At 43.2% G+C, this 24,776-nt stretch overlaps 1 long non-coding RNA gene across 1 annotated transcript in view; it reads right to left on the bottom strand.

Annotated features, from left to right (window-relative positions):
* LOC135184186 (uncharacterized) overlaps nucleotides 1-11,944 on the bottom strand; it is a 75,451-nt gene extending 63,507 nt beyond the window's left edge. The window contains exon 1 of the long non-coding RNA XR_010305886.1: nucleotides 11,774-11,944. This is a non-coding gene — a long non-coding RNA (uncharacterized LOC135184186). The remainder of the gene's footprint in view (nucleotides 1-11,773) is intronic.
* Between the last annotated feature and the right edge of the window lie 12,832 nt (nucleotides 11,945-24,776).

The following is a 24,776-nucleotide window of genomic DNA, read 5'->3' as shown; positions in this document are numbered from 1 at the left end:
CTGTGAACCAGGGAACAAAATATTAAACCAAGGAGGCTTAGCAGATGTTTCAAAACAGGACCAGGCAAACAAAAATTGTCTTGACTGATAAATCATAGTTTCAACATTCATAGAATCATAGAACCAACCAGGTTGGAAGAGACCTCCAAGATCAGCCAGTCCAACCTAGCACCCAGCCCTATCTTGTCAGCTAGACCATGGCACCAAGTGCCTCATCCAGGCTTTTCTTGAACACCTCCAGGGACAGTGACTCCACCACCTCCCTGGGCAGCCCATTCCAATGGGAAATCACTCTCTCTGGGAAGAACTTCCTCCTAATATCCAGCCTAGACCTGTCCTGGCACAACTTGAGACTGCGTCCCCTTGTTCTATTGATGGTTGTCTGGGAGAAGAGACCAACCCCACCTGGCTACAACCTCCCTTCATCTATGCATCTGATTTGAATCGTGGCCTGAGAGATCAACTGGGAAACATTGCAACATATTACATTTTCTAGGAACAGTTGAGCATCTGGGGCTTTAAGAGACAAAAGAACATATGAAGGCTTGAAAGACAGTTCAATACTGTTGCAAACATTCCCTTTTAAAAGCAGCAAAGCTCATTTGAAGCAAGGCAAAAGAATGCACTGTCAACTTCTGTTACTTCTAGAAGCACAAGACGGATCTTGTTTTGTTCTATTTATCCCAGAGAAGCAGAACTCCCAGTAGATACTTGAGATGTTAACAGGAGAAGAAGATGCCAAGGTTTAGGAATCATGGCACTGTGAAAAAACAGGCACTCAGTATAAAGGTGTATTGTGAAAAATGGTTAAATATAGAAGAGACATCAGCTGAGAAGCCAAATGTATCTCCCAGAGATCTTCATGTGTTAGTAACAAATGCACAACTCTACACAAAAGCTCAGCAAAGCTTTCTGCTTGGTTCACCATTTCTTTTCTTGCCACTTTGTTTTTGATCACTGCAGCACACAAGCTGTTACTCACAACTTTATGATAAGAAATACAAAGTCCTGTCACCACTCATCCTTCACTATTTATTTTTGTTTGGCCACCAAGAAAACCACTTAAAAATGCAAAGCTAAGTGGATCAAGCAATTAAGGATCACATTGCACTGGAATGTGGAGTATGACTGAGCTCCTTCACCTCAACTGTGATTGCCGTCTGTGTATATGCTCTTAGTCTGTATTAAGCACACAGTCAATCAGCTCAGCTTAGTCTGAAGTGAACAACTTGATCTACATCAAGGCCTGCTCACATTTGATACTGGCAGGCAAGTATCAAGCATGGCAGGGACAATTATCTTAGGTCAATATGGGAGCGGTGTGTGGCAGCTGCAACTCTCATTTCACAGAAAGACATAAGAATCCAGAAGCCAAAGGTCTTTGGGAAACAGAAGTTACAGAAAAACAGACTTTCTTGAATAGTTTCCTTCACATGAAGTAGCTTTCAAGGATGCACAGAACTCTGAAAATGGAAAACTAAAAATTATCTGGCAATTTCCTGAGAAAATGCTGTCACTCAGCTTCATCCCTTCTTTGCCTCTGTATCAAAAGAATTTAAATGTCACTGAAAAAGTAAATATATATATATATAAGGATATTTTAGGTTTTCACATCAATACTGACAGTTGCTACCAGTCCATAATTCAGTACAGCATTCAGAGGACTCCCAACACTGTTGCATATTCTCAGTAACAAATGACAAGAGCCTACTGCATTTCAGGCTTATTAAACATACTTACTGTAAAGGATGAGGAATATATTATTTCACTCAATCTTTTTGTCTCCAAAAATACATCTCATGTCTTTTTCTTTTTTATTGGATAAATGGATCAAAAAAAGAGATGGGGATTTCCCTTGTTTGAATCTGTCTTTGGCTTGGGTTTTTGGGGGTTTGTTTGATTGATTGAGCCAGCAGTGTGCCCAGGTAGTCAAAAGAGCCAATGGCATCCTGGCTGGCATCAGGAACAGTGTGGCCAGTAGGACGAGGGAGGTTATTCTGCCCCTGTACTCAGCACTGGTCATGCCACCCCTTGAGTGCTGTGTCCAGTTCTGGGCTCCTCAATTCAAGAGAGACGTTGAGGTGCTGGAAGCTGTCCAGAGAAAGGTGACAAAGTCGGAGAGGGTCCTGGAACACAAACCCTATGAGGAGAGGCTGAGGGAGCTGGGGATGTGCAGCCTGGAGAGGAGGAGGCTCAGGGGTGACTTTATTGCTGTCTACAGCTCCCTGAAGGGAGGTTGTAGCCAGGTGGGGTTGGTCTCTTCTCCCAGGCAACCAGCAACAGAACAAGGGGACCCAGGCTTAAGCTGTGCCAGAGGAGGTCTAGGCTGGATGTTAGGAGGAAGTTGCTGGCAGAGAGAGTGATTGGCATTGGAATGAGCTGCCCAGGGAAGTGGTGGAGTCACCATCCCTGGAGGTGTTGAAGCAAAGCCTGGATGAGGCACTTAGTGCCATGGTGTAGTTGACTGGCTAGGGCTGGGTGCTAGGTTGGACTGGCTGAGCTTGGAGGTCTCTTCCAACCTGGTTGATTCTATATTTCTTGCATTTTTATTGAGGGGAGGTGTGTTGTGTGCTTTTTTCATTGTTTCAATAACTTGTTGAGAATTAGACTCTGGGGCAACCTGATCTATCTGAGGATGTCCCTGTTTACTGCAGAGGGGTTTCAACTAGATGACTTTTGGAGGTCCTTTCCAACCCAGATCTGGGATTACATGAAGAATAATTCTGGAGTCTCAATTTCTGTTCCTCAGACTACAAGATCTGCCACTTAACAGAGGGCTGGAATATTGTTTGTGAACTTACACAAAACATGAACTTTGTGCAAAGATAAACAACGTGTGAACAGAAAATAGATCCCTGAGAAGTGGATTTGAACTCTCTCACATTAGAGTCAAGGCAAGAATGACTTCACAAAAATCCCTGCTGCTACTGGAGAATAAATTATATGGAATTATAGAATAGACGTCTTATTCTAACTGTGATTTTTAATTACTCTTAACCCATCATCCAGATTAAAAGGCTAATGTATAAATTCACTCTTCTCTTTAACAGAATATTACCCTTGTTCATTAATCAGTTATTAAATGGATCACTTCTAACTAAACATATTCACCAAAAAAAACCTCAGGTAGATGGATACACTGAGGGCTGATGATTCTTGGAGCAGATACATTGCTCTCCCTTTCAGCTTTTTTATTTTGCAGTTTTTATCTCTGCACAGTGATAACAACAAAACTGTGGATGCCAGTTCATGGGCAAATTAATTCTTGCATTCTAATTAAAAATGCATGAAGTTTATACTTGGATCTGGCTTTACTGTTGTCATCAACAAATTGTAGTTATACTGTGCCCAGCTAATTTGTCTTCATTTTCTTGACTATCACCCAGGATCTTCATGCAGAGCACTAAGGACAAGATTACAGAGACTTGACTTAAAACATTTATTCCTTTATGAAAGGGTGCCTGTGGATTAAGATACTCTAACTACATGGAGTAGATGCTTTACACTTTATGTAGGGATATTGCAATTGTTTTCATTTAATTTCTTTGCTCCACAACCATGATGCTACTCAAATGTGATGACATATTTCACCAGCTACTCTGCTTTCTTATCATCCCTTCAGCAATTTCCTCACTTCACACTAAAAAAAAAAGAGTATAACTTTTGTAACATAGACATAATATTAGCACCAGATTCAGATAATTCAAATTAGATCTCTTCACTATGAAAAGTTATCTGGAAATCTTACACAAGCTTTTATGAGACTTATATTACTAACAGAATGAAATTGGGGCAGCAGTGCTTTCACTACTCTCATATTCTCATTTATCCATGTGTTCAGCATTCCTTGTTTTTCTTTGGCACTTACTAATTAACATCCTTCTTCCTCCCCCAAAAAACAACAAACAACAATTTCATCAGCCTTAGAAACTGCAAATTGGCAAGACATTTTTCCTAATCTCTAGATTACAACTGGACACAGGCTCAAAACTACAGAGGGGAACCTTACCGACAAAAATCTGAAAACAGATTTCAGATGATCTAAATTTTGGTGTCTCTTCCATTTGTTTAAAAGCAAGAAATTACAAATGCAGTATGTACAATCATAGGATGAACCAGGTTGGAAGAGACCTCCGAGATCATCCAGTCCAACCTAGCACCCAGCCCTAGCCAGTCAACTACACCATGGCACTAAGTGCCTCAGCCAGGCTTTGTTTCAACACCTCCAGGGATGGTGACTCCACCACCTCCCTGGGCAGCCCATTCCAATGCCAAACACTCTCTCTGCCAACAACTTCCTCCTAACATCCAGCCTATGCTTCCCGTGGCACAATTTGAAACTGTGTCCCCTTGTTCTGTTGCTGGTTGCCTGGCAGAAGAGCCCAACCCCACCTGGCTACAACCTCCCTTCAGGGAGCTGTAGACAGCAATAAAGTCACCCCTGAGCCTCCTCCTCTCCAGGCTGCACACCCCCAGCTCCCTCAACCTCTCCTCATAGGGTTTGTGTTCCAGGACCCTCAACAGCTTCGTATCCTTCTCTGGGCACCTTCCAGCACCTCAACATCTCTCTTGAATTGAGTGGCCCAAAACTGGACACAGTACTGTTGCGGAGGGCAGAAATACGTGGCCGAGAAGAAAATTTATCAAAAATAGATTTTTTTATTTTTTCAAAACCCGCCCCCACAACTATATATACAAAGATTAATTTCGTTTGATAAACAGGTTGAGTTGCATGAGAACTCTACGAGGATACCATTAATAATCTGACTATATATATATTTGGAAGTCAGTTTTTGGAAAAAGGACTCTGCTATTAATTAATAGCGGTTTTCTTACTAAATTAAGCTAAGCCAAATAACTCACTCAGGCTGGCTCGTGCGGTCGGTCTTCCTCCTCCAGCGGCTGCAGGAGTCGTTAAGAGTCGTTAAGGGTCGTTAGGCAGACAAAGGTGTGTGCCTAACACCAAAGCAAGTCCTTATCTCTCTGCAGTCCAGGCACAGGAGAGTGAGCGAACTCGTCCAGGCACAGGCAAAATCCAAAAGCGGGAACCCCAAAGGCGGGAAGACCCCCAATATTTATACCCTTGGCTAGACAAAGGGCAGAGTTACCACACTTTAGGCGCGAAAGCGCACGGCCAATCCCAGCCTGGCTCCAGCGCGGGAACTCACGGGGCAGTCGCCGCCCCCTTCTCGGCTGCAGGGCAGGCGAGGGGGGGGGGAAACCAGGCGGCTTTTCCCCTTTCCCCCCGAAGTCCGGGCAGGAGAGGAATTTAGGGGTACAGGACTCCAGGACATCCCACCCCGGTGGTAATGAGCATCTTTGTCTAGAACTTGAGTGAGAAGTGATCCCCCTTCAATTTAGGAACCTATTAATATATATATATGGCTTAGCCTTTTCCAACATTAACAATAGGTAATACATTAATCGCCCCAACAATATTTAACAATACTTAACAAGGCTTAACAATAGCCCAAACAGTATTAATAAAGCTACACAGTCAATTTGAAGATTGCTCTGTTCCTGGTAGAGCAACCAAGTTCATGGCAGAGCCTTGGATGCTCCGAGTCCATGGCTGGAGGTCACAGTCCGTGGGTCCTGATGCCATCATCCACTGGCCACCCCGGTGATATGACTCCATCTCTCGTGTAGCTGGCTCTCCCCTTCCCAGGTGCTGGTCAGGTGGTCAGGAACTGGTCCTCTGCCTCGACCTTAACCTGTAAGGAGATAAAACCTGCCTCGGACTATAAAGGCCAGGCTTGACAATTAATATTTTGGGACGATCCACCGTGCACTGATCCGGTGGCCTTTTGTACTGGGGCAGGTGGTCAGTGACCACGTGGCTCACCTAGGCAGCAGGTCTTTATTCTGGGGGCTTCTGTAGCTCTCCCCGTGACTGCTGACCATTAAAAGCTGCCGAGCCACTATTACGGTAATTCAGTGTTTTGCCTCCCGTGTGGGAGACGAGAAAGGGTTAACCTTTCTGTCTGGGGACGAGCTGCAGTTCCCAGCGGGGGGGCTGCCGCTTCTGGGCGAGCCGCTCTGGGAGCCACCGCTGGGTGTGCCGCTGCTGCTGGCCCTAGGCTTCTGGCGGCTGCCTCTGGATTTTGCAGCCGATTTCTGAAGGCACCGCACCAGATCCTTCAGCTGCCAGTCTGCCAGCTGCCTTAAAACAGTTTTTGGTACCCCTAAAGTCAGGGCTTGTCTATACCAACTGTTTTTTCCTCTGGGTCTCCAGTCACTCTGTGGGTCTCTGCCCCTTCCCCTCGGGGAGAAGCCTGAAGGACCGGTCCCCCTGGGGGGGCAGTCCTGCACTGGCCGGACCTGCCTGCGCAGAGTCCTGGGATTTTCTGGGGGAGAAGCACGAGACTGTCTCTCCCCAGCCCCTTTTCCTTCAGGAGACCCAAACCCAAACTGCAGCCCGTGGGCATTCAAGTCAGTTAACAGTTCAGCCCAAGTCATTACGTGCTCTTTAGCACCATCGTTCTCTGCATTTTCTCCAAGCACACGTTGAATTTTCTCAACATTCTTCATTAGTTGGATTTGCAGAGTCGCTGGCAAACCCTTCATAATAGGGTGCAGTCTCTCCGGGTCCACAGGGGCATAAAACGGGCAATCGTAATGTCCCTTATCATAGATAGCCTGGACACAGGCAAGTCTGCGGAGAGCAGTGATGAGCTCAGAGGAGCTGGTGACCTTTAGTTCCGTCGGCTCCCCCCGGTAGGCTGGACGGACACTGCTTGCCCAGTAGGCTATCCGAGCGGTGAGGCTGTGTGTCCCCTCGGGTTCACGTGTCAGGAACACATCGTCCCCCCAGTCTCCAGCAGCTTCCTGCGAGTCTAGAAGGACCCGGTCCCCACCGGCTCGGGACACTCGATACACATAGTCAGCGACTGAGTCCCCAGGATCTCTCGCATATTTGACTTGTAAGTCACTGAGCTGTGCATCTGTAAACTGCTTTTTGATAATGGCGGTCCCTGCAGCTCCTTTCCTGCCCTTCACGGACTCAATTCTAATCACAGGCAACACGTGCCTCTGCACCGCGGCGCCCTCCTCACCGGAGCTCTCTTCTCCGCTAGCTACGGGAGAGTCCGGTCGGGACCTGCGCTTTCTGCGTGGCTTTGAGGCTTTCTGCCGCGCAGAGGCATGTGCAGGGGAATTCTCTGAGTCTCTGGCAGAGTCTTTTGTGCCTGGTTTCGGGGAACTCCTCTCCCCCGAAGAGCCCCTCGGGGCATTCTCTGCCTTTCTCCCCGATTCCCGCGAATCACTCCATTCAAATTCAGACACGGAGACCGAAGAGGTGGTGTCTGCAGGCGTTACAAGCCTTTCTTTCATCCGGGCAGTCAGTGCCGCGGTCAGGCTCTTTGTCTGCGCCAGCATGCTTTCCCAGATACTTTGGCATTTAGCTTTTTCGGCTAATAAATCCTTTTCCAAGGCCTGAATTCTTTTTTCATAATTTTCAAATTCGGCCAGAGTCTGGGTCACGACTGACCCCAGAACAACAGAGAAATGCTCCGTTGGAGACTCAGAAATCACAGGGTCTGAGCGCTCAGCTAATTTCTCCAGGATTTTCTCCGGATTTTTACAATTTTTCTGAGCCCAAATTAAATCAAGACCTGTGATTAGGCATCCCTTTTCTTGTAGAAATTCTATGATTGAACTACCCAGCATACACTGCGCCATAATGTTGCGGAGGGCAGAAATACGTGGCCGAGAAGAAAATTTATCAAAAATAGATTTTTTTATTTTTTCAAAACCCGCCCCCACAACTATATATACAAAGATTAATTTCGTTTGATAAACAGGTTGAGTTGCATGAGAACTCTACGAGGATACCATTAATAATCTGACTATATATATATTTGGAAGTCAGTTTTTGGAAAAAGGACTCTGCTATTAATTAATAGCGGTTTTCTTACTAAATTAAGCTAAGCCAAATAACTCACTCAGGCTGGCTCGTGCGGTCGGTCTTCCTCCTCCAGCGGCTGCAGGAGTCGTTAAGAGTCGTTAAGGGTCGTTAGGCAGACAAAGGTGTGCCTAACACCAAAGCAAGTCCTTATCTCTCTGCAGTCCAGGCACAGGAGAGTGAGCGAACTCGTCCAGGCACAGGCAAAATCCAAAAGCGGGAACCCCAAAGGCGGGAAGACCCCCAATATTTATACCCTTGGCTAGACAAAGGGCAGAGTTACCACACTTTAGGCGCGAAAGCGCACGGCCAATCCCAGCCTGGCTCCAGCGCGGGAACTCACGGGGCAGTCGCCGCCCCCTTCTCGGCTGCAGGGCAGGCGAGGGGGGGGGGAAACCAGGCGGCTTTTCCCCTTTCCCCCCGAAGTCCGGGCAGGAGAGGAATTTAGGGGTACAGGACTCCAGGACAAGTACTCAAGGTGTGGCCTGACCAGTGCTGAGTACAGGGGCAGAATAACCTCCCTTGTCCTGCTGGCCACACTGTTCCTGTTACAAGCCAGGATGCCATTGGCTCTCTTGGCCACCTAGGCACACTGCTGGCTCATCTTCAGTCTACTATCTATCAGTACCCCCAGGTCCTTTTCCTCCTGGCTACTTTCCAACCACTCAGTCCCCATTTTTGTTCCATTATATATATTTTTTTCCAGTGATCTCAGGGGAAAAAAAGAAGTTTCCTCTGAGAACTTTTTGTTGTTGTTTTGTTTTGCAACTTGATATACAATGCTTTCAGTCTTTCTCTGCCTTATAGCATTCCCTCCTGTTGGTCTTTAAATGGAAAAACAGCCTGCCTTAGAATCAAGCATCCTAGTTTAAATTAGATCATCATTAGTAGAATCACCTTGGGAAGATACATTAAATCAGGATAACAAAGAAACCACTCTTTGCCTTTGCATGCATACCACTGATTTGTGGACTCATAGAGCTCTTGAATATCCAGGCAAATACAATCAGTTGGAAAGATTTTTGCCTAGATCACATGCCTAAAAGCACCCTGAATCTATTCCATGGACAACTACCTATAAAAAGAACTCATTAGAAGGAGGCTAGGACAGTCAACAGAGTTAATCAGTCACCTGTCAGCAAATTAAAGATAAATTTGCATATGCTGTAGTAAATATCATCATAACACCTCTGCCATTCCATAAACAAGCTTTCATGCCTCTGCTTATTCTGCAATTAAAGCAATTCTCTCATTTCAGAACCAGGCTGTTGGTCAAACAGCTCCCATTTAGAAACCTAAACTTTCTGACAAGTTTGTTTCAAGCTGAATTCTATTTAATATTGTATAGTCACAAATGTTTGAGGGTTTTTTAAGCACCATACATCTCTACAAACTGCAATCACCACAACTGCTCATCCTGCTTGATGCCCTGGAAAGGGCACCCCATACCTCTGCATCATTAAGTCCTTCAGCAGTGCAGTCATGGCTAACACACTTGTTTTCCCTCCTGGTTTCTTCTTCCCTCAACTCAGAATTGCTGCATAGTCACACATTTGCAGAAACATCTGCTCAGGGTACCCCAGCTGATTACATATGGGGTCTACAGTTTACAAAGCATACATTTGCATATCTTTAGTATAAGGAATTAAAGTTTAGCAGCAAGAATGTTGCCTTAGCAGCAAGCCAATGTGATATCACAAAGAGTATGGCACTAACATGGATCAGTGTAATTTAAGACAAGAAATGATGATGCTCTGTTCTTTCAGATGTTTCTTCAGACACCTACTTTTAGGAGAGAGCTAAAGATGTGGTACAAGTGTAGCCTTGGCACCAGAAGTAATAGAGTCAAGATTTAGTGCCATCTTTAGTTAGCTATCAGCTTGCTAATAGAGTGCAGTTTATAGATTGCCCTCTAGAAGAAAGCAGCACCCCCTTCACATGGTTGGGAAAGGAAGAGAAGCTCCTAACTCAATACTGTTACTTCCACTTCAGGCACCAACTGCCATAAAACAGTTGGAATTCTCCTCTCCCTCAAGCTGAGCTTAGATGGTGACATGGTGATGGCAAACACTTCTCTGAACTACAACCTCCACAGGCAAGTACTAAACCCAGATTAAAGTTCCAAGGGAGCTTTGGTTCTCTTGACATACACAGAGAAGATACAGCATACTTTCCCTTTGGCATGCATTTGTCTTTTATTTATTGCCTCACATAAAACCTTTGAAAACCTAAACCAACTGGTTCATTGCAAAATCTTACCTCTCTCAGAAATCTAAATTCAATGTTTGAAGGATTACTTCTTAATTAAAAAAGAGCAAGAGAAAGGAAAGAGGCTCTTCAGCTTTTTTTTTCTCCTTTACCAGCACTTAGTTAATAAAACTCAGGGATAAAACCTTCTATCAACAATAACAATAACACAAACCTCAACACTCTTCCCTCTAGTTTCAGACAGAGGAAGATTAGTAAATCAGGTAACTTCACTAAAGTCAAGTGGATAAAAATAATCCTAATCAGTTTCTTTTATGACGATCAGCATGCTGGAGTAACAAATCAATCATCTCTTCTTTACATGGCTTTATAATAAAGATTAATCTTATTCCTACATAAATCTTATTCTTAGATTTTATTTAATACTAGTAAATAAGATGGCAATACGAAATCCACCATTAAATTAAGGTCAAGATGTTATCAGAAGACAGCAAGCATTCAGGTCTGGATTTTTAGAACTTAACTACTGACACACCTTTTCCAGTTCCTCCAAGGACCAAAGGAGAATTCTGATGAGTCAAAAGGACTCAATTTAAGGAAATTTACTGTTGCCTATACTGGATGCAAGAAGAAAAGTTACTTTAGTGAATTTCTAAGTCAATTGGTATCAGCAATAGATTTTCAATTGGATTAGCTAATTCTAATGAAGATTAATTTACTTCTTTTATTGGCTTTTTGGATGCAGGTCTAGATTCCGGTGGAAGCCAATTGCCAAGACTGTCACAAATTGGACAACTGAGAAGTAAGCAGCAAGTTTGTTAATTACTAGGATTAAATTAATGAACCTACTCTCATTAAGCTTTATGAGCCATGCTATCTATAGGAATGTGTGAAAGTGCACAGCAGTTACACAATGATGTCATGAGGCAATTAAAGATGCTGATGAGAAATTTTGTAGAGGGATGGACTAGTGAGGCAAATGCTTTGTGGAAAACAGCATTATTACACAAAAGGAAGACCAGCTAGCTGGAAGAAACAATGATCATTTCATTTCCAACAGTGGATATTGCTGATAGAAAGCAGGCAAGTGCACACTTCAACCCTACTGTTACATGGCAGCCCATGCTGCTCTTTGGGTGAGAAGCTGCATTGCAACCTTTTCCCACACCCTCCATCTGCTTATTGCTTACAGCCAGCTACTACTCTTTCCTTGGGACCCCCAAGTGAGTCAACATTCATGTCAAAATATCACTAAAGGAATACCATTTAACAAGACACTACACTACAACACTCTTTTCAAGCACTTTTGAATTTAAAAATCCATCAGCTTACAAAATCCTAAAGTACCACTTAGAAAGCAAACTCTACTTCTCCCAATTAATCAAATTTACACCAGAAAAGACCAGCACCAACACAGGTTGACACCACTACAATCACTCAGGACTAAAAGTGAAGATTTTTTCCCTCTTCAAGCCACCTCCACAAACCTCTAAGCTGTAGACAATTAGATTTGGTACACCAGAGGAACTTTCAGCTTCTCAAAAACATTCCAACCCACTTTGATGTTTCTAGGAGAAAGAGCACCATCCTACAGCTCTCTGGAGAAAACACCTTGGGCATATCATTGATCTAAAAACCAAACACAAACTATTCTGAACATACCTATGTTCTGAAGGTGGTAGGGAGGTCATCCAGCAGATTCTCACACCACGCTTGCAAGTGAAGACCACCATTCTGCTGCTGCTTCTCTTCACATCACATCATAACGAAGCTCCTGCAACCCCTCCAAGCCCCACTTGAAAGGATGGAATGCAGCTCCATTAACTTCCCGCAGCTGTGAGCCTGGCTGCAGCTGAAACAGAGACAATGAATCCACAAGTTGGTAGCAGGAAGTTGCAGGGTGGCCTCTGTGAAGAGAGATCAGGACTGCTCTGAGCTAGATGTAGCCAGCTTCTGCTGGTTGATAATAGGCCTGTCCCAGCTGAGCCAATTAGCAAAATCAGTGGAGTTTAAGAAAGCTGCAATAGTACCCAGGCTGTGAGGAAACACTTAGAGCTGGAGCAGAGCTCCCTGCCCTGGGGATCATCATAGTGAAAAAGGTGGTGAGGGGCCTGGAACACAGCCCTGTGAGGAGAGGCTGAGGGAACTGGGGGTGTGCAACCCAGAGAAGAGGAGGCGCAGGGCAGAGCTCATTGCTGTCTACAACTACCTGAAGGGAGGCTGCAGCCAAGTAGGGTAGGGCTCTTCTGCCAGACAAGCAGCAACAGAACAAGTGGACACAGTCTCAAGCTGTGCCAGAGGAGGTCTAGGCTGGATGTTAGGAGGAAGTTGTTGACAAAGAGAGTGATTGGCATTGGAATGGGCTGCCCAGGGAGGTGGTGGAGTCACCATCCCTGGAGGTGTTCAAACAAAGCCTGGATGAGGCACTTAGTGCCATGGTCTAATTGATTGACTGGGGCTGGGTGCTAGGTTGGACCTGAGGATTTGGAAGTGAAGGAGTAAAAGTGAGCCTAGAAAAAGGAGAAGAGAAGAGGTGCTCTTGGGTTTGCCTCCATTTTTCACCATCCAGATCCAGTTTACTCAGTGATAAATAAAATGAATTGTCCCTGAGTGTGTTTTGCCTGAGGAGATAATTAATTGTGGGTGATCTCCCTGTCTTTAGCTTGACCTGAAAGCTTATTTTGTCTTACATTTTCTTCTGTCTTCTGAGGAGGAGAGTTGGCAGCCTGTCAAATACAACCCACCACAAATATAACAAAGTCTGGAGCAAAACTCAAGTCCCGTGTCCTTCCTTGAGCACTGTGTGACCAGTCTATACACTGTGGCTTATGGATGTAGCTAAAGGTTAATGCTCACCATAACTACAAGAAAAAAATAAAGGCAATTATTCTAATTATGTGACTAATCAGCATTTGCAGTGGCAATTACTGCATGGAATTTATGCCCAAAGACTAGGCTTTCCAGTCCCTCGAAAAGCTCTTTAGGACTATTTATAAAGCTTTCAGAACCCTTGTTTTTCTTTCAGTGAGAGTTTTAACATGAAAGCAAAAAGGTACTTCTCCTAACTTTCCCCTCTAAATAATTAAGGCTTGATATTAATGTTTGCTATTCCCTTAAGTAAAACATAATATTCTTACACTGCTTTCTGAGAGCTTACAGTGTGAGTGTATTGATACTGATGAAGTTGAATGCAGGAGGAAGAAGTAGTGTGCTTTCTAGTATGAGCACAAGAAAATGAGTGGGTGGTGGAGAATGCATCTTTAAAGTGGCTACCTTAGGGAAGAAATAGAAATAGAGCAGCATTTTCCCATTTGTCTAACATATGGTATAGATAAATGCCTGATAGGATCAGTGGAGCTCCGCTAATTCCCTACAGAAGAGGTCCGTCTGTAGCTTTGATCAGCACACAAATAATCAGATATTAAGTACTGACAAGCCAAAAAAAAAAATGGACAAGTGCTACTTCTGATGTTATTTAAATACATAACTTCATGAAGTTAAATCATTTCACATAAAAAGTGTTTTCTGATTTTGCAGATAACTGCTAATTAGCTACTCAAACACATTTGAAGAGCACGGTAGCTTCTCCCTTCCCATTAATTATTCTATTGCTGTGCTGGATTCCAGTAGGGCTTTTAAAGTTAGGGGGTTTTAAAATGCAAATCTAATTTGTTTGCTGTTTTGAGCTTCTGCTGGGTGTGTGGGTGGAACTGAGGTGGACATATCCCAAAGAGCATGATTTATTTTTTATTTTAATATTAAAGTAACTATGGAGAAGCAAAACAAAACAACCCCCAGAACCATAAAAGCCTATCCCAGATTACTTTCATGCTTAGGTCCAATTTTGCTGTGAATGCACTCATTTTAAAGGTTTACTGTCATAATTGTTATGATAATCACATTTTCTCTGGTCAAAATACAAATTTAGCTAGGTGTATCACTTGAGGATAACAGTAACAGCACATTTCAAAGAAGCAGGTAACATTAATGGAGTCTGTTCAATCTAAAACTCTTCATGCTGTGTATTTTCCCATGACCAGCTCAGCTGGAAAACTGTGGACAGACTCAGAGTATGCTACTTCCATAACTGGCTGTGAGAACTGGAAGGAAGTCAAATTTGCATTGGTATTTGTTACATGTTTGAGAGAAAAAAAAGGCTGGGTCTCTGATGCTGGAGCCAAAGATGGTTTCTAGTATTGCATCTTTGATGTTACAGTATCTTATACTAATAATTAATAGGCAAAGCATGCAAGTGACAATAAAATACAGCCTGGGATGTGTAAAAGGCTGGATGAGGCACTTGGTGCCATGGTCTAGTTGACTGGCTAGGGCTGGCTGCTAGGTTGGACTGGATGAGCTTGGAGGTCTCTTCCAACCTGGTTGATTCTATGATTCTATGAAATGCTGTAGCTCTACAAAGCTCCTGAGATTTCTGACTGTGGGTCAGTGAAGCCATGAGCCCTGTGATTTTCAGCTCCATATGTACCTCTTAATAGTTGTCTGGATGTAAAATGAAGATGTTCTTTGGACTGTTTACATCTCTCTGCTCCTGTGAAGGAGTATGAGGTGTTTATATATTCAGAACCAATATGAAGAAGATAAAAATTGATATGAGGTCAAACCCCTGACAGTCAGAGTTTAAAGCAGTCTTTGACATGGTGGAAATATGACTGTGACCACCAAATCTATTCTTCTGCTGATGGAATGCCAATACTAAGCACTACCAATTCTGTATTTGTAACATCTTGCAAGGAACAAATAATGGCAGAAATCTGCCATCCCTAATTACAGATGCAATAGAAAATGTCATTTTTCCCAGTCTGGAGTGAAAGATGATGACTAGAAACCAAAAAGCTACCATTAGAACTTCTTTACTACTGATTGCAGGTAAAATCAGAGTTTATCCTTTCATTTGTGATGTTTTTCTTGCTTTGTATGAAAATCCCCTGCCTCTAATAACAAATTATTATCCCACATTATTTAATGAGCCGTGCCCCTTCTGCTAATTGTCTCAGCAAAAGGTTATCACAGTGATTTATTTCTACTCTTTTACTGCTTCTCTGAAGCTCAGGTGTAGTGCAAGTATTTGATGAAAAATAGTTCTGTGAAATAAAATATTTGATGAACAATATTCTGAAAGTGATTTGTGTGTATGTGTACTTTATATGTAGTGTACACTCTGAAATTACAGAATCACAGAATTAACCAGGTTGGAAAAGACCTTTGAGATCATCGAGTCCAACCTACCACCTAACACCTTCTAATTAACTAAACCCTGGCACCAAGTGCCTCATCCAGTCTCCTTCTAAACACCTCCAGGGACAGCGACTCCACCACCTTCATGGGCAGCCCATTCCAATGCCAATCACTCTTGCTGGGAAGAGCTTCTTCTTAACATCCAGCCTGAACATACCTTGGCACAGCTTGAGACTGTGTCCCCTTGTTCTGTCTTTGGGAGAAGAGATCAGAATTACAACAAAGGACCTCAGTGCTGAAGGCTTGATAGGTTCCTGCGCAGCCGCAGGCTTCACATCCTATCTCACTAGCAGATGTCAGACTACATTGTAGAAAGACTGGATGAGGCACTTAGTGCCATGGTCTAGCTGACTGGCTAGGGCTGGGGGATAGGTTGGACTGGATGATCTTAATGGTCCTTTTGCCATTGGAATGGGCTGCCCAGGGAGGTGGTGGAGGCACCATCCCTGGAGGTGTTCAAGAAAAGCCTGGATGAGGCACTTAGTGCCATGGTCTAGTTGACTGGCTAGGGCTGGGTGCTAGGTTGGACTGGCTGAGCTTGGAGGTCTCTTCCAACCTGGTTGATTCCATGATTCTATGATTAATGCAATGATTTTTTTGTGTGCACATGGGAGAAAAAAAAACCTGGGTTTTGTTGTTACTTAAAATGATTGCAAGGTAAAATGAAAGGGTAAGAGATATTGCTTGTTTGTTTGCATATGTTAAGTAGCACTCATCTTCACAGAAAAAAACACCCCACTTGAAATCCAACATAAAAGTGTCTTAGCAAACAGAAGTTATATAATTATATGCTTATATAATTATGATTTCTAAAGTTCTAAGACTCACCCTCACCTAGAATCATGTCCTTAAAAGCAGAGAATTACAATTTGTGAGAAAAGTTCCTCCAACTATTTCTTGACAAATAAAGCTATTTTTTTTCCTTGAGTTTTTATTTTTCTGATTGATGTTCAGCTTCCACTGAACAGGTGTTACAAGTTATGTCAAACTAATAATGGGTATTAATTTGGATATCTAGGCCAAGATTGTTAATATCTGTGAAAATTGTTTATTAATATTAAGTCTTGCAAAAAAAACTTATTTACAATGTTTGAAATGCACATTTTGGATCCTTACACCCAGAGGAAAGAAGCATAACTGGAACACTTTAAGATTCAACTTAGTAATGTGTAATGTGCAATGATACATACTGCTGTTAAAGAAAAGGAGCTCATGTGCTAGTTTGAGCCTAGCTGAAATGTTTTGGTGAGAGGAACTAGATTACAGGCTGTGAAAGGAAAACAATGGTGATGTCTACTTCCCTCGTAGGCTTGCTGAGATGTATAGGAACTAGAAATAAAAACATAGATAACCACTCTCACTTGGGCTGTAGATGGAGAGCTGCCTGAGCTGCATCTTTCTCTCTAACCTCACCCTGCATTTTGGGCTAATCCACTTTGCTTCCTACCCCCCTGGCCGAACCTCCATTCTTCCTTGGGACTGGGGTAAGGTTGAGAGGGGTAGGGGGAAGGTGAAGGGGTGGTTGAGAGCCCCTCCTGGGGACTCAGGTTTCTGGGAGGGGAGTTGTGTTTTTGTATTACCTTTTACCTTGTCTATGTCTGTCTATAACTGTATATACTGTAACTATCTGCTTGTATATTGTGCCAGCTGTAAATACAAGCTTCATTCATATTTCCAGAGCTGGCTGAGTCTAGTCTGGGTGATTTCCAAAGTGTGTGGGGGGGGACAGGGAACACCCAAACCATCACAGCTAAACTAATTAAAGATTCACAATTAAATAAAACTCTGTAATCAGATGAGATCTGTTTTTCTGTTCTGAAATTGGTTTATTATTCATATTGCAGTGCCACAAACAATTCAGAGAATGGCTTTTCTAGTGTGCAGAATATAGGGTCATTGGCTTTGAATCACACCCATCTTAGATATAATAGTGCAAAACAGAAGAACCATTTTCTGGTTAAGAGCTAAATTAGCCATTTTGGCAGAGGATAGAAATAGCTATAAAATTCAATGAAGGTTTGTTAATTTGTGTTTCTGGAGGAGTTTTGCAGGCTTTCATATTTAGGCTACTATTTGTATTGTCACCTGAACTTTTCTAGGCTTCTCTCTACTAAGTCATCAAGATTTTCAACAAGAATTCATTAATAAGTAGCATTCCTGTGACCATCTTTTTTCTAGTATGTGGTTGCTACTGTCCTGCCCTTTGTATAGAATCATAGAATCAACCAGGTTGGAAGAGACCTCCAAGATCATCCAGTCCAACCGAGCACCCAGCCCTATCTAATCAACTAGACCACAGCACTAAGTGCCTCATCCAGGCTTTGCTTCAACACCTCCAGGCACAGCAACTCTGTCACCTCCCTGGACAGCCCATTCCAATGCCAGTCACTCTCTCTGTAAAGAATGTCCTCCTAACATGCAGCCTAGACCTCCACTGGCACAACTTGAGACTGTGTATTGACCATCCTGCCTTGGATTTGTTTCCTCAGCAGATTTCTTTGCCTCAGTATGCATTTCCTCTTCCAAATTATTTATCTGAAACCAGGTTAGGAACCTGATCTTTTGTGCCCCTCCATTTATATCTTCAATTCCCAAAGTCTTGCCATTCATATTTGCCCTCTGTCACTGACATCCAATCAAGTTCTGCATCTCTGAGCTGCTCATCATTTGTAACTTTCTGATGTTGCTGATTAGTCCTTTGTATTTTTAGATTGATTTGGATAGATTGGGCTTTTGATTAGTTTCCCTGTATATATAACATGATTTCTTAACTGCCCTAGTAAATTGCAGGTAGGGGGTTCCCATTCAGTGTTTCTCAAAGAAGAATTTATAAAACATGTTGCAGTGATTTCTCTTTGATGAATGCATTCAAATGGTCCCTAATAAAATAATAACCCTCCATAGCTTTTTTGTAGCATAATATTTGAGAAACCTTTCTAATCTTTATTGTATCCAAACTTCAAACTTTTCTTCTCTGATAGTCCATTAAAAAAAACCCACATTATTTTGTACTGCATTTACCAAAGTCAAACTTTCTGTCTCCTCTTGTATCTTGACCTAGGATCAATTTTTGCATCATGAATTTCCTAGCAGTGCAAGCTTCCACTGATTGTTGAAAAGGCAGTAATTGAGCTAGGAGACCTAGATTGAGAAGACAAGGTGATTCTGACACTTCATTTCTCTTGGAATAGGATATGCATTTGCTTTGCAGAATCACAGACCCAACCAGGCTGCAAAAAACCTCCAGGACCTGTTCTAGTGGGAGGTGTCCCTGCCTATGGCAGGGGGTTGGAATTGGATGATCTTTGGGGTCCCTTCCAACCTAAACCATTCTGTGATTCCATGATCATCGAGTCCAACCTATCACCTAACACCTTCTAATTAACTGAACCATGGCACTACATGCCTCATCCAAGTTCCTTTTAAACACTTCCAGGGATGGTGACTTCACCACCTCCCCACGCAGCCCATTCCAGTGCCAGTCACTCTTTCTGGGAACAATTTCTTCCTACCATCCAGCCTAAACCTGCCCTGGCTCAGTTTGAAGCTGTATCCTCTTGTTCTGTCACTGGTTGCCTGGCAGAAGAGACCAATCTCCACCTGGCTGCAGTCTCCTTTCAGGTAGTTGCAGACAGCAATGAGGTCACCCCTGAGCATCCTCTTCTCCAGGCTAAACAACCCCAGCTCCTTCAGCCTCTCCTCACAGAGCTGTGCTCACCACCCTTGGTGTCCTTCTCTGGACATGTTCAAGCACCTAAACATCTTTCTTAAATTGACAGGTCCAGAACTGGACACAGCACTCAAGGTGTGGCCTAATCAGCGCTGAGTACAGAGACAGAAGGACTTCCCTGTCTTGCTGGCCACACTGTTCCTGATATAGGCCAGGATACCGCTGGCCACCTGGGCACACTGCTGGCTCATGTTCAGTTGCCTGTCGAACCCCAGGTTCCTCTCTGCCTGGCTGCTCTCCAGCAGACATAGCAGTCTCATCACTGGGTGTACACACAGGTGTAGGTGCAAGTCTGCAATATAGCTCACACAGCTGGAAGTATTGAATATTAATCTCATTTTTACTGTACATGTGTAATGACCTTCGACTTAATTGATGAAACCTAGCCTGAAAACTGGGAGGGCATGGTGTATCCTCTGAAATGAGAGAGCCTACATATCTGTAAATGTCACAAGTTGCCCAGTATTTGTTAATCTAAAGTCATATTTTAAGTGTCCAGAATGAAGTTCACTGAAGTCAGAGAGTGCAATCATAATGCCAGCAACATAGGAATTAAACAAAGGTCACTCAGCAGCAAATCAAACATCAAACTTACAATTTCCCTTCCTGAAGAGCATGGCATCTAGGAAAAAAAAACAACAACTGGGAATTGGAATTTACAGACTCACAGAATATATCCGGTTGGGAGAGACCTCAAAGGTCATCCAGTCCAATCTTTGACCTAGCACTGAAGGGCCAACACTACACTATGTCCCTAAGTGCCAGGTCCACATGTTGTTTAAAATTATGCAGGGCTGGTGACTCCACCACTACCCTGGGCAGAGTGTCCCAGTGTTAGATAACCCTTTTCAGTGAAGAAATGTTTCCTAATATCCAGCATCAATGCAATCAACCACTGAAAGAGCCCTTGCAAACCCAGGAAACTTCTGCTTTCACTCAGCATAAGGCACACAGACACTTCATCAGTTCTGATTTTTGACTCCAAATTTTCTCCAATTTTCAGCAGCAAATCATACATCAAAATTAAAATTTCCCTTCCTGAAGGGCATGGCATCTAGGGAAAAAAAAACCAAACTGGAATTCACAGACTCACAGAATATATCTGGTTGGGAGAGACCTCAAGGGTCATCCAGTCCAATCTTTGACCCAGCACTGAGGGGTCAACACTAAACCATGTCTACATGTTGCTTAAACTTGTGCACCACTACTCTGGGCAGACTGTCCCAGTGTTAGATAACCCTTTTCAGTGAAGAAATATTTCCTAACATCCAGCATCAATGCAGCCAACCACTGAAAGAGCCCTTGCAAACCCAGGAAACTTCTGCTTCCATACATATACTCCATCAGTTCTGAGTTTTTTCCCCAATTTTTCTGCCAATTTTAATTTATTGGGTTTTTTTTTCCTTGCCACTCAAAGACAGAGATAACTTCCTTTAAAATCTCTGATTATTAGCAGCACAATTGCCTGCTTACACTCTCTGATCAGTGCTGCTTCTCTCACAGTGCTAAACAGTTTGATCACCAGTGATTCTGTTGCATCACTAAACCAGCTGATGCCAGCCATTCAGTTCAGGCATCAGGTAAGTAACAAAGGGTAAATCAGACAAGTAATTGTTATTTGCTATCTATTCTGTCTAATTCTGTGGATGAACAGCTGTACTTAGTTTTGAATATATATATAAATTTATTTCCAAAATGGTCTTGTGTGTCCAAAATTGGCTGTGTCCTTCAAAAAGCAACCTCACAGCACCTCAAGGATTGTATGACACTTTGAAGAAAAATGTTTCTTGCTTTCCTGAGCTGACCATTTTTGCAGTTGAGTAGTATCACTGCAAAAGCCATTCCAGTTTGCTAGACTAGGAACATCAGAGAAAGTTTAATACTTTAGTAGACAGATACCTCACTCTTCTCAATGGTTCCTCTGTCCTTTTGTCCCTTATAAAATACCTCAGAATGTATATATAAGCCTGATTTTTCTCCTGCCCTGTCTTTCCAGTACATTTATTTTTACTGAGCTGGCACCAATGTCCATTTCTACCATAATTTCAGCCACTATTACCTGTCTGCTTTCAAGTACCAGATATTCAAATCCACACATACTGAACTTCAGCTGTCCTGTACAGTGCCCATCCTAGCCTCCTTTCCATGCTTTTTCCTTTCCCTGGATAGAACGACAATGCTTAATTCACGTCCACTCATTCAGCTCTGAAACAATAAACACGAGTTAAATTACTTTCTTTAATACTGAGTTTCTTAAGCCAAACTCTCCTGAGAAAGAGCTCTTTCTGCTTTCGGAGCCTATTTCTGTTCCATTCGAGGAAGGAGATAAGCCTATTCTTAAACCAGATAAGTTCTGACATATTTTACCCATCACTGATCAAGCACTTCATCTAATTAGCTCTCTAATGAACTACTCAATTGCAAAGCTAAAGGCAATGCTGTGTCTCTTTTTCTAAACTCTTCGATAGGAAACTTTCGTAAAAACATAACACACAAGGAACAAGAAATCTTTTACTCCCTGTAGGGCTGGGGGGCCTACTAATGTGGGTTGTTCCAGGTTTAGTGGACCCTCTCTCTTCTTACATTAATCCCTGTAGATGTAGTAACTGCTCTCAAGTATCTGGCTGGATGCTCCTGTAGGCAGGGGCTGTGGGAAAGGGGCAGATATAGAAGTCATAAATTGGATTAAAGTAGGTAAGAAACCCAGCAGTATTCTTTGCTTGCTGTTGCACTAGGGCAATGAAACGTTATGTGTGATCATTCAAACCTGGCATTTTATGTCCTTCGTGTATAGCTCTGCAAAGGACTTGATTCCTCAGCATCTTCAGTAATCACTTCGTTTTTTGTTGTGTCTTTATACCAATCCACTAGGCCAGCAACAATAAAGACTGGAGATAAAATGTCTAAGCTCCACACTTGAATAGAAGCCCATTAAAGTGTGACACACCAGGAGACGTTAGCATTTCATGCAAATCGTGCCTTGCAAAATACATCTGCCTTGCGCAATCATCAGCTTACACAATGAGTTCTGATGGCTTGTTAACTGACCTGCAAGGAGCCAGCTAAGCTGTCCTCTGCATATCTGACTTGATGTGTCTGCCAAACTACATTATCCATCTGGCTGTGCAGCCTTCTCTGCCTATGCTGCTTGACACATACAGGCAATAGGTCTTCTGCAGAACAGCTACAGTCAAACAACTTCTCTAATAAGAAACAATACAATGGGGAACATCACCAGTGGCTGTGGAAGTTGAAGGGCACTCAGAATTTCTGAGCAGCAGAAAAGTCTAAGCATGAATTCCAGAGACTGATTTCTGTCTCCTTTTTTAAAGTACTGATAGAAAAAGCCTGTCCAAAGCGTCAGGATGCAGGAATATTAGTTAGGTGTTTAAAGCCATGGAACAGTGCAAAAAGCCAGCCAAAGCCAGCTATAAAGCACACAACACGCTTAACAAGGAGCCACAGGCAAGCTTTGAGTGCAAATCCCCTAATCCCATTGATCCTTCTGAAAAAAAATGAGAAGCTCTTCTGTGATTCAGAAGGGTGACAATACACAGTAAGTGCACACGGCAGGCAATGCATGCTTCAGGAAACTTAATCATGTAACCTTCTTCATTACTTGAAAAATCACTTCTGTCAATACTCAAACCACATCCTCACCGACTGCTGCTGCTTAAGATGCTGTCAATCTTCCCATATGATTTTGTGAACCAAATAAATTCCAAGTCATTTAAAGGTGTTATTATGTCTGCTGATGACATTACTCCATTCAGGAGCTGCAGGAATAAGAAAACAGCATATTCTATCATTCTGTTGCAGCCCTTTTTTTTTCCTGGCAGTTTCTCAGTCTCCCAACATAAAGTCACAAGGTTTCCACCTAGAATTGGAGAATGAGTAAATATTTGAACGTATTATCAGAGTTCTAAATCTGCTAATAGCATTCAACCAGGAATATTTTTCTATTATAACTCAAAGAAAATGGTCCTTTATTTTTTTTTGTCTTCATAGATGTAATTATCTTAGAAAGCAGCCTTCTCATTCACTCAGATTATCTGACATGCCAGGAAAACCTGTCTGGTTAATTTTGCTGTAGATTTTGCCACTTGGGTTTATAGACATCTCCCAGAAGAATGTGATTTCTCCTCCCTAAAGCAACTGTTATCACTCATTTTAGAGAGGACTATTGCTTTACTTTGATATATCACTCAAACCACAAAGCCATAAGAAAATGTAAGGCTGATTCTGATCTGAGTGTGCTCAAAAACTTCTCACTTTGCAAAAAGAGTTTTATCAAACGATTTTTTCCCCCACCTGTACAGTCCTGGCTTTGTTTTTCAGAACCTAAGCAATACAAAAAGCTTATCAAAGCAGAAGCTAAAAAATCACAGTGTTAATGGCAATTTCTACTTTTATTTTAGCAAGGTCTCAGCAATAATCTAGATTCCTAAATGGCCATCTCAGAAAAGAGGCAAAAATTTAATTAATGGAGGAAATCTAAGGAAGAGATCATAAATACATTCTGGATCAGAGGATGTTGGGGGTTGGAAAGGACCCAAAGGGGTCATTGAGTCCAACCCCTCTGCCAGAGCAGACCATACAATCTAGCTCACATCATGCAGGAATGCATCCAGACAGGTCTTGAGAATCTCCAGAGAAGGAGACTCCACAGCCTCTCTGGGCAGCCTGTGCCAGTGCTCTGGGACCCTTCCAGTCAAGAAGTTCCCCCTTGTGTTGAGCTGGAACCTCCTGAACTGCAGCTTCCACCCATTGCTCCTTGTCCTATCCCAGGGAGCAGTGAGCAGAGCCTGTCCCCCTGCTCCTGATCCCCAGCCCTCAGATAGTTATAAATGTTTATGAGATCCCTTCTCAGTCTTCTCTTCTCCAGACTAAGCAGCCCCAGGTCCCTCAGCCTCTCCTCATCAGGCAATGCTCCAGTCCCCTTACCATCCTCGTAGCCCTCTGCTGGACCTTCTCCAGCAGATCCTTGTCTCTCTTAAACTGGAGAGCCCAAAATTGAATACAGTGCTCAAGATGAGGTCTCACCAGGGCAGAATAGAGATGGAGAAGAACCTCCTTTGATCTACTGGGCACACTGTTTCTAATGCACCCCAGGATCCCATTGCCCCTCTTGGCCACAAGAGCACATTGCTGTGCCATGGTTGTTACCCACCAGCAGTCTCAGGTCCCTCTCCACAGGGCTGCTCTCCAGCAGCTCATCTCCCAACATGTACTGGTGCAGTTAATTATTCCTCCCTAGGTGCAGCACTCTGCACTTGTCCTTGTTGAATCTCCTTTGGTTACTCTGTGCCCAGCTCTCCAATCCGTCCAAGTCTCCCTGGATGGCTACACAGCCTTCAGCTGTATCAGCCAAGCCTCCCAGTTTGGTGACATCAGCAAACTTGCTGAGCAGTCTCTGTCTGTCCATCTGCCTGTCCCCTCATCAACACCATTGATGAAGATGTTGAACAGCACCGGACACAGCACTGATCCCTGGGGAACTCCACCAGTTACAGCTCTCCAGCTGGACCTGGCACCATTGATCATCACTCTTTTAACTCTTGTAGCCAATTCCTAATCCACCTCATGGTCTGCTCTTCCATCCCACATGTCCCGAGCTTGCTCACTAGGATGTCATGGGAGACAGGGTCAAAGGCCCTGCTAAGGTCAAGGTAGATTACA

The sequence above is a fragment of the Pogoniulus pusillus genome, chromosome 20 (assembly GCF_015220805.1).
Source record: "Pogoniulus pusillus isolate bPogPus1 chromosome 20, bPogPus1.pri, whole genome shotgun sequence".
NCBI classification, from domain to species: Eukaryota; Metazoa; Chordata; class Aves; order Piciformes; family Lybiidae; genus Pogoniulus; species Pogoniulus pusillus.
The sequence above is the reverse complement of the archived record's forward strand: the minus strand, read 5'-3'. Positions and strand labels throughout refer to the sequence as shown.